Below are 13,507 nucleotides of genomic sequence, written 5' to 3'. Positions count from 1 at the left end.
GAATCTTTTGAAAGTTGTACGTATATTCCAATATCGTCAAAGAGGCTCCTCTTAAAATCAAAATTTATAGATCACAAAAAAAGTGATACATTTTACTTTATTTTTCAAAAAGCGTTTCGCCAAGAAAATTAAAAACAGATGTCAGTTGAGAAATAAAAAATATAATAGATTCTACAGATTGGCGAATTTTTCGCGGGTAAATATATTTCACCAACCAGGCAAGCAATTAGGTATAATTTTTCCATAGGGGTCTTTAGAAATTCACAAATTGAGGTGAAGTTAAGTTTAATTTTTTTTTCTTCACAGAAGACTTTTTTATGTTATTGTAAGTGATATTTAAATTCCTCTACTTTCTTTGTCCCTTTATTTATTTATTTATTATTATTATTTTTTTTTTGTTTTTGTTGAGGGAAATGGTGTTGATTTTAGAAGGAGTATTGAATTTCTTTTAGACAGGGAAAAGAGGCATATTTTTTGTTGTATGCTTTTCCAATAAGCTGAATTAGATCAATCCCGATTGCATTAATAGTTTAGAAGTTATAGTTGTGCGTATGAAAGTACAGACTAACAGTTTAGAAGTTATAGTTGTGCGTATGAAAGTACAGACTAACAGTTTAGAAGTTATAAGGGTTTTATGATTAAAAAGTACAAATTTGTACACATTTACGCATCTGATATTCCTATATATTCTTTTTACGGTAAATCAAATGAGACTATATTGGAGTCTATAGTCTATAGAACAAATTGTTCTAAAGTTGCAAGAGTTTTTATGTATAAACAGTACTTCTTTTGGCACGTACTTATATACAGAATTTAAATTGATCTATCTGAGCTGTCTATCTACTGAACAAACTACCATTGATCCATCTACAATCTGAACATGTAATGTACAGTCTGCAAAAAAATTTTTTTTTTGTCATCCTGAATAACTTTCGTTCTAATGATCGGATTTTAACGAACTAAGAGTCGTTCTTAATGGTTCCTGGGGGTAACCTATATGCTAATTAGTTATTGCAAACTATATGCTAATTAGTTAGTGTAAACTATTAAATATGTTACGCAATCAGACACAAAAACGTACTTTATCTGAATAAACATATATATATATATATATATATATATATATATATATATATATATATATATATATATATATATATATATATATATATATATATATATATATGTAAAATGTTGCAGTCGGACCGAGCAGGAAAACAGACACAGGATTTTAATTAAATCAGAGTAACTTTTATTTTAACATTCTTAGTTGAGTGAGAGCGAAGAAGTGATCTTTACTCCATCAGCAAACAGTCTTTCTGGTAGGGAAAATCTTGCAAAACATCCTAAAATGTCTCTATTTAGGGAAAAGAGGGAAATCTCAGAACTTACAATTGGTTAATGAACTTGCTCGAGTGATTCCCACGGCTTAAAAGGGAAAAAAGATCTTTATTTAAATGTATGCATACTTTGGCTAAAAATAGATTTAGAAACAGGATGTGGCTTTTAAAAGTGTGAGAAAGTATTTCAAATAGAATAATTAATTAGTAATAAAGTAGGGGTTGTTTTATAGCAAAGAAACTAACATAAAAAGATTAATAAAAGCTTTTTATGTTACATATATATATATATATATATATATATATATATATATATATATATATATATATATATGCATATATATATATTTTACATATTTGGAATCCAGATCCTTAAAATAGGGAGAGCAAAATTTCGAAAAAATTGGGTAGCAATAAAGATTTATATATATATGGCGAAAACCTAAAGAAATGCCAAATTTCCTCGCCATAGAAGGTGAAATAGTTGAAGACAACCATAAAGAAACTGAATGAATAACAAGACGCAATTTATCGTGTTTTTCCGTTGCTAAGCAACCAAGATGAGATTTTTTAGGGCTGCTTTCAGGACAACGAAAGCAATTTTTTTTTTTTTTTGGAAATCTCCTTTGAAAAAAAAATGTGAATCTATTAATAAATTATTTATGACTTTCCAAGATTTTAGGATCTGAAAGTTGAATTTCTTATCTGACATTATTTATTTTTTTAAAGCTGTTTTAACGTCATTTAGATGAAAATTTTGTTCTAAAACAACATGTTCTTTCGTTAAAACCTGCTCAACATGCTCTTTTATTATGATCTTCGATTGCGATCAGTTACTTATTTATCACCAAACATCGCTACTAAAGTTTCTTTCTTTTATTCCTTTATTTACAAACTTATTTTGTGATTCTCACCATCACTTCCAACATCTGATTCGATAGCCCCATTTTAACTAGAGTTTGTAAGGTTAAGAAATTAAAAATGTGGCAGCAAAACTAAGAAGATGTATTTTATTATGTTTATAATCACCACAACATTCAATGTTTTATTTCAAAAACTTGTAAATTTGTGATAACGAAATGTTGGATTTTAAAATTTTAATTTTAAATTTAATAATAACTTTATGATTACGATACTGATAAAACAGTTTTCTTACTTTATTAAGGACAATATAAGATCTGTTAAAATATCAAAATGCAAATGTTTGAATTTGCATTTTGATAACGAGCATTGCATTGCAAAAATGCAAGCATTGCATTGCAACGAGCATTGCATTGCAAAAACGAGCATAAAAACTTAATTTTTCTAAATAAAGCTCAGATTAAAAAAAAGGGAGTTTCAGATATTTGAGAAAATTAAAATTCTGTAAAAGTTGGTGTCATGAATGAATTTTGAAAATTAATGAATTTATAAAAATAGCATCTTTTTATTATTTTTTATTTCAGTTGCTGCTTTACAAATAAGGCATATCGAGCATTTTCCTGATATAGCAATATTTTTTTTGAATTGTGCTAAAGTAAAGAAATAATGATAACAGCTTTTTAAGCAAATTTTTTCAACATCATCCTTTTCGAAAGGGCAATTTTCTTAAAGTTAGAGAACAAGAATAACTTTGAACGTCAAAATAAAATTGTATGTCTATAATTTTTTGTTCATTCGAAAAATAAAGCAAATTGTTGTAATTTTTGCTGGGCACACATAAGCGTTTACTTTTCCTTACTCAAATAAATAAGAAACTAATCAAAGACAATCAATAATTTATACTAGCCCCTGAATCCCACAGTGAATCTGATTGAGACTGGATCATTCCATTTATTTCAAAGGTGGGGAAAGTAGAATTTACTGCGCATGCGTCGGAATTTACTCTCACCAGCAGGGTTGCCGTACGTAATATTTTAAATGATATGTATGGCAAGTGTTGCTTGACTAAAAATTAGGGATGTGGTATTTTTCGTAGTATTTTTTTTTTAAAGTGTTATACCTATATGTTTTTTAAAATCAATTTATATATCTGTTACCGGCAAAGTATGAAATCCGGCATTATTTATAATGCCTAAAACTAGCCGGCAAAATATGAAATGATTTATATTTCACACATTGCCTAGGTGGTCAGTGTGCGGGTGAGTGACCACTTGGATCAGTCTGCGTAGGGACCGAAGGGGTGCGGTATGGGTCCTTGTTAAACTGTTCTATCGTAAAGTGCTCGACTTCACGTGCAGGTCGTTGGGCTACCGAAGCGGGGGTGCCATCTCCTCTGCAGAGGATCAAAATTGTGATGACATGTCTTCGGATCATCCTCAGGGATGTTCCCAGACCGTCGCCAATAGCACATTGTGCAACTGTAGTGCGACGTAAATTAACTTACATCCGATTTGATATTAATTTATTCGTGGATATTAATTACATTTATTCGATATTTTAATTGGCGATCGAAATGGGCTGCAGGTGGCGTAGAGCAGAACTCTTTTCCTATGGCAACACTTCGCATGCTTTCCCCATTAGCGTGTGGAAAGTCATAGAGGAAGGAAGTACGTTAGTTTCTCTCTTGATTTTCATATAGATTAAAATCTTTCAACTTGAAACACTACATGAAACTGAAAACTGCATTAAACATAGTTCTAAAGAAAAGTATCATGGAAATTTTAAAAAATATTTTGATTAAATAAAAAGGAAAAATATTAAGAAAAGGGAAAATATCGTAGTACATTCCTATACAACTGAAAAGAGGAGGAGAGGGAAGGGAGAAGGGCTAAAGGCATGAAACCGGTCTCTCCCCAGATGGCGTAGTCGGGTGTTGCGATCGCGAATACTTACTGACGATAGATTAGAAGAAACATCAGTGTTTGGAGTATCGGGCAAATGTATACCAGGCAGTGGCCCTTGACCTTAAACAAACATCCGTGTAGGGTATACCGGGCAGTGGCCCTTGACCTTAAAAAAACATCCGTGTAGGGTATACCGGGCAGTGGCCCTTGACCTTAAACAAACATCCGTGTAGGGTATACCAGGCAGTGGCCCTTGACCTTAAACAAACATCCGTGTAGGGTATACCGGGCAGTGGCCCTTGACCTTAAAAAAACATCAGTGTAGGGTATACCGGGCAGAGGCCCTTGACCCTAAAAAAACATCAGTGTAGGGTATACCGGGCAGTGGCAGCTTGACCTTAAAAATACATCAATGTAGGTTATACCGGGCAGTGGCCCTTGACCTTAAAAAAACATCAGTGTAGGGTATACCGGGCAGTGGCGATTCTACACTATGATTGATCTTTCTAGATTTTACTTAGATTTTCTTACCTCAACTTCGTAAAAATACATGAAGAGATATAAAAAAATATTTCAGACACTATATAAAATTTAGTTACGATTTAAAAAAATGTAATCAGAGTGTAAAAAATATTATCTTTAAATACATCAGATTAATTTAAAACTTATTAGAAATGTATATTTAAATCCGAAATTGGTAAATGGAGCCATCGTTTTAATTTTAAAAATCTACTTGCAGAAAGAATAGGAGCTTATGCGTCTTCAAAGAAGATATTGGAATCGGATTTACTGTATAGTTCGTGCGCCGAAGTGATGCGCAGTAAATTCTACTTTCCCCACCTTTGAAATAAATGGAATGATCCAGTCTCAATCAGATTTACTGTGAGATTCAGGGGCTACTATAATTTATCTTCATTTTTAGAAAAAATTAGTTTGCTTAGTAAATAGTCAGCTGTTCTGCATCAATTATTTTGATCAGCAAATTATTCATACTTTTTTAAGAAGACTTAATTCTCAGCTAGCTGGCAATAATTTTAAGTTTTCTTTCAATAAAAACTTGACAATAATTTAAAAAATAATTTTACTTTAAAGGAAAACATAAATTAAAGTACTAAAGCAATTGATTGATATATTAATGGAAAAATAATGTATATACGTGGTAGCGTGAAGAATAAGATTTTGAGAAATTTTAAGATGCTTACAAATGTTAACTATCGTATTAATAATTATAAAAATAGTTACGAAATTGATAAACATATTGCTCCAAAATTCAGCATACGTTTGTAAATTATTGAAATTGTATCAGTTATTGAACGAACAAACTAAAAAATAAAATTTAAAAAAAAGCTGATGTATATTCACATTCCATAAAAAACAAGGCTTTTATAAAACTCAACATTCGTTGAATAAAATGTTTTTATTCAATAAAATGTTATTTTCAAATTTCTTTATTAAATTACGAATAAATTTTTAGACGACTAAAAAAAAAGCATCGCATTTTATATTTGAAAAAAAGAAAAAAGGATTAGCAATCGGTTATTAGCCAAAAAAATATGAATGAAATTTTACTCTACGCCGAGTAAGTCAAGCTCCTCTCGTAAGATAACCACATTTAAATATTAATCGCCCCATTTAGATATTTCTTCATTACTTCCAAATTACTTTTATAAAAATTATTAATTATAATTTTTCTCAGCTTCTACCGAATAAAAACTGCTGAAACTCTAGATTTTGCAATAGAAAAATACATAGATTAATATGGTATAAAGAAATTATACTTCATAATTCAAACTTTTTTCATCCACAATTAAATTAAATAATAAAAAATAATAAATAATTATTGAAAATTACTTTTTGCATGAAATTATCTTTGGGAAAATGAGTTTTATAAGTGGGTGCAATTTTTTTAATTGCTTAATTAGTTTTAAAAATATGACTGAAAACGCAAAAAGTGAAATCAACATTAAGGGGTCCGAACTTGGGATCGCTCTACTGATCAAACTATGGGGACCATATTTCTCAGATTGCGGCTTCTGAAGATTAAAAATCCAAACATGTAATGAAAAATATATGTTATTCAGAGAAAGTACGTTTTTGTGTCTGATTTCGTATTTTAATTAATAGTTAGCACTAAGCAATTTGCATATTTGAAGTCACCCCCAGGAACCACTAAGATTGACACTTATAGTACGTGAAAAACCGATCATTGGAACGAAAGTTATTCAGGGCGACATCTTTTTTTCAGCTATCTAATGTTAATCGGCGTCGACGGAGAGCTGCTTTTTATTTTGTTTGATTTCTCTCATACTCTAACTCGGGACATAGCTTTTTTTTAAAACTCCATTTGATTGCTTTTCCTTCAGTACGAAGCAGTTGTATTTAGAACACAATAACAACTTTCATCTCTTGTGATATTTTTACATTTAGGCAAATCACGATTTTTTTAATATAGATATTGGTGTATGAAAATTTCATGAGAATTTTAAAGACAGTGCTGTTTCAGATCTGGATTTTTATAATTATTGATTTAATTCGACCCAGAAGTATAATTTCTAGAAAGAGTAATACTGATGAATAATTGTTTTGAAATTTGAATTATTGGATTTAAAAAAAAATTTCTGTTTCAATTTTACGTTTTTAATATACATAAAAAATATTCAAATAGATGTTTTAGAAAAAGTCTTCATTTTTGAACACTGTTTTTCAAAGGCTTTCATCTCTGTCTTTTTTTCTTTTTATCTATTTCTCCTTATGTAATTACCTTATTAGATATAAAAAAAATATTCGTGCCTTATTACATCTTTCTACTATCATTTTGAATGCTACTTCAAAACAAAACTTTTAAGTGATTTCTGATGTTGAAGTTCAAATTTAAGCCTTTAGCCTTCACATCACACAATTGAACAAAATATTCAGTTAATAAATAAAATAAATTTATTCTAGGAAGTCGTTTGAATTGATTAAAAAACTCTAATTAAGATAAATAAATAAATCCTTTTCATAGCAAAGTGTGAAATATAGGTGTAGAATGTAAATTTTTAATAAAATTGAATAAAATATTAATAAAAAGAAATTACATTGATTTATGAAAAAAAAGAAATATTCCACTAAATTAAAATTAAAATATATTTTATATACTAAAGATTCTGAAGAGAACCAGAAAGTTAGAGCGAAATTTCAGTTTTCCGGCTGAATGTCGAGAAAGAGTTTGATTTGTTTACATTGAAGTAGTGATTACATTTCGAAAGTAATTTGTAGTCGCCATATTTTTTTAAAAAAAGTAATTGTAGTTAACTACAAAGAAAATGTAATTTTTCCGACCACTGCCTATAAGTTATGACCACTTTTGTAGCACCCTCCATTCACTGGTTACATAATTTTATTTCAATCTTAAAAAAGACGCTCCCAAAAATCCAGGAAATTTTCCCTGTGAAGCATTTATAACCAAATTCAAACAAACAAGTTATCTTCTCTTACAACCCACAGATATCTCGCATAGGTAAGGTCCTCTAAGGTAAGGATAGATAAAACAGGGTAATTAGAAGCTGTGAGCATTTTCCCATAGTAAAAGGGAACTTTCTGACCTAGTAAGTAAATAACAAGTTAGGATACTTTGGTTTCTAGGTGTAATAAAATGATTATTAAGGTGTGTTTTTTTACCAAATAAAAGTTCTAAACGAAGAAGGAATTTTTTGCTTGGAAAATAATTTTTAAAAAAATGAATTGTCTTAAAAAATATTAAATATTGCCATTCACAGAGAGGGGAGGGGTGCTTGAGCACGCTAAATTCCTTTCTGTCCTACGTCCCTGCAATCAGGTTCTCAGTTGCATATTCGAATTCTTTCACATGCAGCCTGAATGGTTTCGCCGGCTAATTAGAAAATGTATAAGATTATTAAAGTTTTATTGCAATAAGGTTTACTGCTTTATTAAAGGTTTATTGTAATCAAATTATCACACTTATTTCGTTTCCCCCACTAAAACAATTAGTACACTTCCTAGTCAGCCAAAATGCATTCAGACTAATTGTAGTAAGCCTAAAAATATCAGGTAGATTAGCAAATTGAAGACTTTTTTAACTAGTGAGGCGTATTTATAGCCGTCGTTGAACAGCCGACTTAATTTTGGGTTTACGATTATCAATGTTCAACTCCTTAGCCTTGTAATTTTGAACCCAATCCAGAAGACGAGGAAACTTCTGGATCAAGTATTGGGAGAAATTTGCCTTCGTGGAGAACTCTTAGATGGAACTTACTCGTATTTGTATAGTAGCGTATACTAGCAAAACCATCTAATGTGTATGAGATTTCTAAATAGTTTTCTGCTTAGAAATGCTTATTAATACTTGTTGTACCTATTATATGTCATATAAAAATGCCTACACAGTTATTAGTTTGACCAAAACGTTAAATATTTAACGATTATAGAAATACCAAAATGATGATATTAAGAAGTTTTTAGAGTCATTCTTCAATTTAGTTGCATTCTTCAATTTTTCAATTTTTTCAATTTAGTCAACCTAAGTCTTGACCGTAATTATAATTATTATTTCGATTCTGAAGTGTTTCACACACAGCAAGGAGTAAGATGGGGGAAAAAGTTACAAAACTATTCTTGTTAAAGAAGTAGTTCAGTAAACTCATGTAATTGTAAGCCAAGGCATTTTTGAAATATCGCCAAATAAAACAAAACCGGAGAGTTAATGAACTTGTTTATGTTACATATTTACTAACTTTTTAACTATATCCTCCTGGGACGGAGTATCTAATATATTGGACAACATTTTGTAGAATTTTATCATTAAAAAAAATCTTATTTTTAGATTTATTTTTATTTGTATGACTCAACAAACCGATTGTATATGTAAAAATATAATACGATATACCCTCGTTTTTTCGAAGTTTTTAATAACTGTGAAAAATAATGGGATGAGAAATTCGATATAAGTAACCTTTTAGACAGCTTAACGTCATAATAATATCTTATTATTTGACCAAACCGTAAATAAATTCACCATAAAAATTCCCAACTATATGCAAAAGTACTAAATATTAAAATGTATAAGTTTTTATGTAATAATTAATAATAAACTAAAAATTAATCAAGTTTAAGCGGTTTAGAGAACGTAAAAAATTTTTTCACCTTGTAAAGCGAGCAGTGATTTAAAAAAAAAAAAAAAAAATTGGAAAAGTTCTAAGTTTTTTCCTTTAATTATGTATTTATGTATTTATTTATTTATTTACTTTTATTTTTTATAAGAATTGAATTTTTTGTTGTTACTTAAAGTTCGGCTTTTAGGCAGTTGTGATATATAGATAATTTCTAAAATGTATATGCTTTTAAAAATAGTTGCTAATAGATTAATTGAAACTAGTAGACTTATAATTGTTCTGGTTACTCAGTATTAACCCTGGTGGGTTTTCCTTGATTCATTGGACCTGATATAATTCAAAGAGATAATGATATAAAGTCTTGAAGTCTAGTATATGGATCTCAAACCATATGTATCGATATAAAAATTACCTTTCAAAAAAAAAAACTTGTATTTTTTTTTGCATATTGTAAAACTTTTGTATATTATTTTGTATATATCTTCAATATATCACGGACAATTGTTGACAAATTAGGCAGGAGTTGGGTTACGAACTGCTTACGTTGTCGGTGCTCGTAAACTTACTGAACTGGATCGACATGTCCTGAAGCGGGAATTCAGTGAAGATAAATTGAAGATATATTGCGGGAAGATATATTGAAGTTCGTAGGAACCACATGAAACCACTCCATACCATCAACAACAAGTTTCAACAGACAACTGGTGTTACGGTTCACCCCAATACTGGGGCCATTTTTACCACGACTATCCTTAACCGATAGATGTCCGCTACAGGGGCATGGGTGTACGGTTGTGAGTCAGTATTGTTGCACCCCAATACTTTACGGAAAGAATCCAATGCTTTACGGAACCTTACTATCCATGGATGTGTTGCCGTATACAAATAAAATACCAAACCATTTAAGAAAGTGGTCAGACTTGTTTGGTGTTTGCAATGCTGCCACTGGACTGTGTACCCTTTAATTGTTTTGAACTTAAAAATTATTTTCTGAAGCGACTGATCTCGCTACACACTCTGAAAGTCGGATTGGCGAGTTTAGATACGGCGAATGCCAGGTGAACCACTATATATCATTTTAGTTGTCAAGTTTGGTGGGGATGCTTTTGTCAGGGGATATTTTCTGTGGTATCTCCTGAGACTTTTGCATATTGTTTCTGGTAGGTTGAATGCCGAGGCCTGCAAGGATATTTTGGGTAAATTAGTTCTTCCTTCGCACAGGAAATTTTACGGAAATGGTGAAAAGTTCCATAACGCCTTATATTTTGTCACAGCCTCTATCAATCAGTTGTTTCATAATATGGATTAAAATGTCTGGCCCTGTCTGCTCAGAGTTCGACCTAAACCGTATTGAGTATTTGTGGGACGAGTTAGAGAGAGCGTTTACGAGCCAGAACACCTCGTTCAACATCTACAACAGAGCTGAATACATTATTTCAGCAGGATTCGAAGTACCGTACCAGCAGCTGTATATTAAAATCTTGTATATTAAATCATCGTTTTATTAAAGTATGTTATTTTTTTGCATGTTTTCTTTCGTAAAACCATCACATCTTGCTGTTCAGTTATTGCATGAATTGTGGAGAACCCAACATTATAGGAGTTACTATTTAAAGAGTAAAAAAACTATTTAGGAAATAGTTGGAAACTTTTTAAATTGTTAAGATATTTAAGTCGTATTTTTTCACAAGTTACAAAATGCAATTCAAAATAAAATAAAAATTTTTTAAAAATTTTTTTACGCTTGCTCAGCATGAAAAAACTACTTTGAATGCTCATGTCTTTGTAATTTTTTAACAATTTTTTTTCAAATGTTAAAGTGATATTTTTGCTATTACTTAAAAAGTACTCAGAAATAATTTTTGTTTGCTTTGTTTATTAATTTTGTGATTAAAGTTAGAAAACATAAGAAAAAAATAGTTTTTATTTTTTATTTGATTTCTTTTAAATAAAAATATCAATATATGAATAGTTAAGCTAGGTTTACGAAATTTTATGTAGTTATTGAATATAACTAAAGTAATCGATACAATTTTCAAGCTTATTGATATATTTTCTGGCATAAGATGCTCAAAAAAACTTTTTTTGTGTTCGTAAATTATTACTGGTCCTCAAACCTCTGAAAGCTTTAAACTTTATTGATAACTATGAAAAATCACATGACCAAAACATCTGTAAAGTTATAAAATTATTCTCTAAGTATTTCTTGAGAAATTTGAAGAAAAAAAAGGTTTAAAATTGAAAGCATCTTTTCCATTATTGTAGAGTAGTATAAGCTTCCAATAAAAAGTAAAAAAAAAAAGAGTTTTAAGAGTTTAAAAAAGATCATTGATAGATTAAGTATTCTTTGATGCATCTTTGCAAAATGAAAAAAAAAATCTCAATAATATTAAATTTTATAAAATGTACATTTTTCACTTGTTCCATTAAGTGCTTTTAGCATATTAAGTAAGTCAGAGTTAGACATTAAAAACATATCCCATAGTAAAAATTAAAGAAAACCTTTTTTAATAGGCTAATTCTGTTATCTTGATTTTTGTCTCAAAATGGTTCCCTGGTTTATATTATCTTCAATTACAAAGTGAAATAAATTAGTTTTTTAAATTTTTGAATGTTCTCGAAATCACTATAACTTACATATAATCTAATGAATAGTTCTATTGATCACGTCTTTGTTTGAAATAATAAAAACTAAGTTGTATAAATATGTTTTATTATTTCTTCAACAAAGCGGTAAAAATATTGTTTGTTGCTAAAACCAAATTTTCTCTTTCATATGATTTATTGTTGTCTACCATCATTAGTTGGCACTTTTCTAATCAAAGCTATTGTAACATGGATATCAAACCACCTTTGCGTGAGTAAAATAGCATCTTCTAATCGCCACCATTTTTCCAATAATTTAATTAATCAAATAAGCTCAAAGCACTTTTTGTATTCAATAAAAGTCGCTAGTTTTTATTTTCCATAAACTTCGATAAAAAACTGTCACAAAATAGTAAGACAAACGTATAATGTTAAGAAACGAGTATCATACCCAACCATTTCTGTACACCCTAAAAATTTGGAACACACATTAATGGAAGGAAAAGGCTTAAGTTGATCATTTCTGTTTTATAAGAAATTCAATTTAACAAAAACTGTTAAATAATTCAATTTGTGAGGAAATCGACATTCTTGCAAGTGGGGGAATAATGGAACAAAAAGGGTGATATAATTTATATTTTTCTTTTTTTTGTAAAATTTCCTTTATAACTTGAACTATATTATTGTCTTGATGTTTATTGGCACGGTAAAAACATTCATTAATGAAATTGGATTAAATTTTTGCCTCTCTGTGTTTTCTTAATAGGATTTATGAATAATATTATAACCAGGTGTATAAGTGAAGTAAAATAGAATAATGAAAACCATAATAAAGTAGGAAAAACTGAGCAAATTTCAAGCAATTTTCTTATTCGGACGCAGGGAAACATTTACTATAATACATTAATTGCAGTTGAATTTCTCTGTTACAATTGTCGTTGTTATATTATATAAAATTATAATGAAAGAGAAACATCATCTCATATAGTGAAGTTGTACAGTCAAACAGAATGATGGGCTCTAATTTTCCAATATCAAGATGTTCAAATCTAATTAAAGAAAATGAAACAACAGTAAAATTTACCACATTATATTCGAAAAATAAGAATTGGAACTATTTTCTACATCTTTCTCAATGATGGCTTTCACTGGTTCATTGAAAACATTCATTGGCAAAACTTGGTTACGTTTTGCTTTCTCAATAATCGGATTTGACTGGCAATATAATCAAAAGAAACTAAAAGTTTGCAATTTTCTCAAGCAGATTTGTAGCGTCGCAGGTATTTTAGTACAAGCAGTTCACATATTTGATTTCAGCATTCTCATTCTGAGTAATAATAGTTGGACAAACATGACTAATTTAAGTGGAATGGCAAGTGTTTCTATTTCTGTTATATCATGGTATTATATGAGTTTATCATCTGAGCATTTAATTAAATCATTATCTCTTCTTCAGGTGAAGATGGACTTTGGAAGAAGAGAAAAACGTCTTTTGAACGTTATGGTAACTTTAGTGACATTGTTGCCGATATGGCTTGCCCTTGCAGCCAGTATTTTCTCATATCATGACAATAAATCGGAGTATCTAACGCACTGGATTGATCCAAAAGAATTAAACATGGTTCTAATGGATTTGGTATTCGTACTTTGTATGATGGAAATTTATTTGGGGAAATTTTTAATTCCTTTATTATCCTTATTAATT

Source organism: Parasteatoda tepidariorum, chromosome 6 (assembly GCF_982258835.1).
Source record: "Parasteatoda tepidariorum strain Cologne lab strain chromosome 6, Ptep-v5.0, whole genome shotgun sequence".
Taxonomy (NCBI): domain Eukaryota; kingdom Metazoa; phylum Arthropoda; class Arachnida; order Araneae; family Theridiidae; genus Parasteatoda; species Parasteatoda tepidariorum.
The sequence above is the reverse complement of the archived record's forward strand: the minus strand, read 5'-3'. Positions refer to the sequence as shown.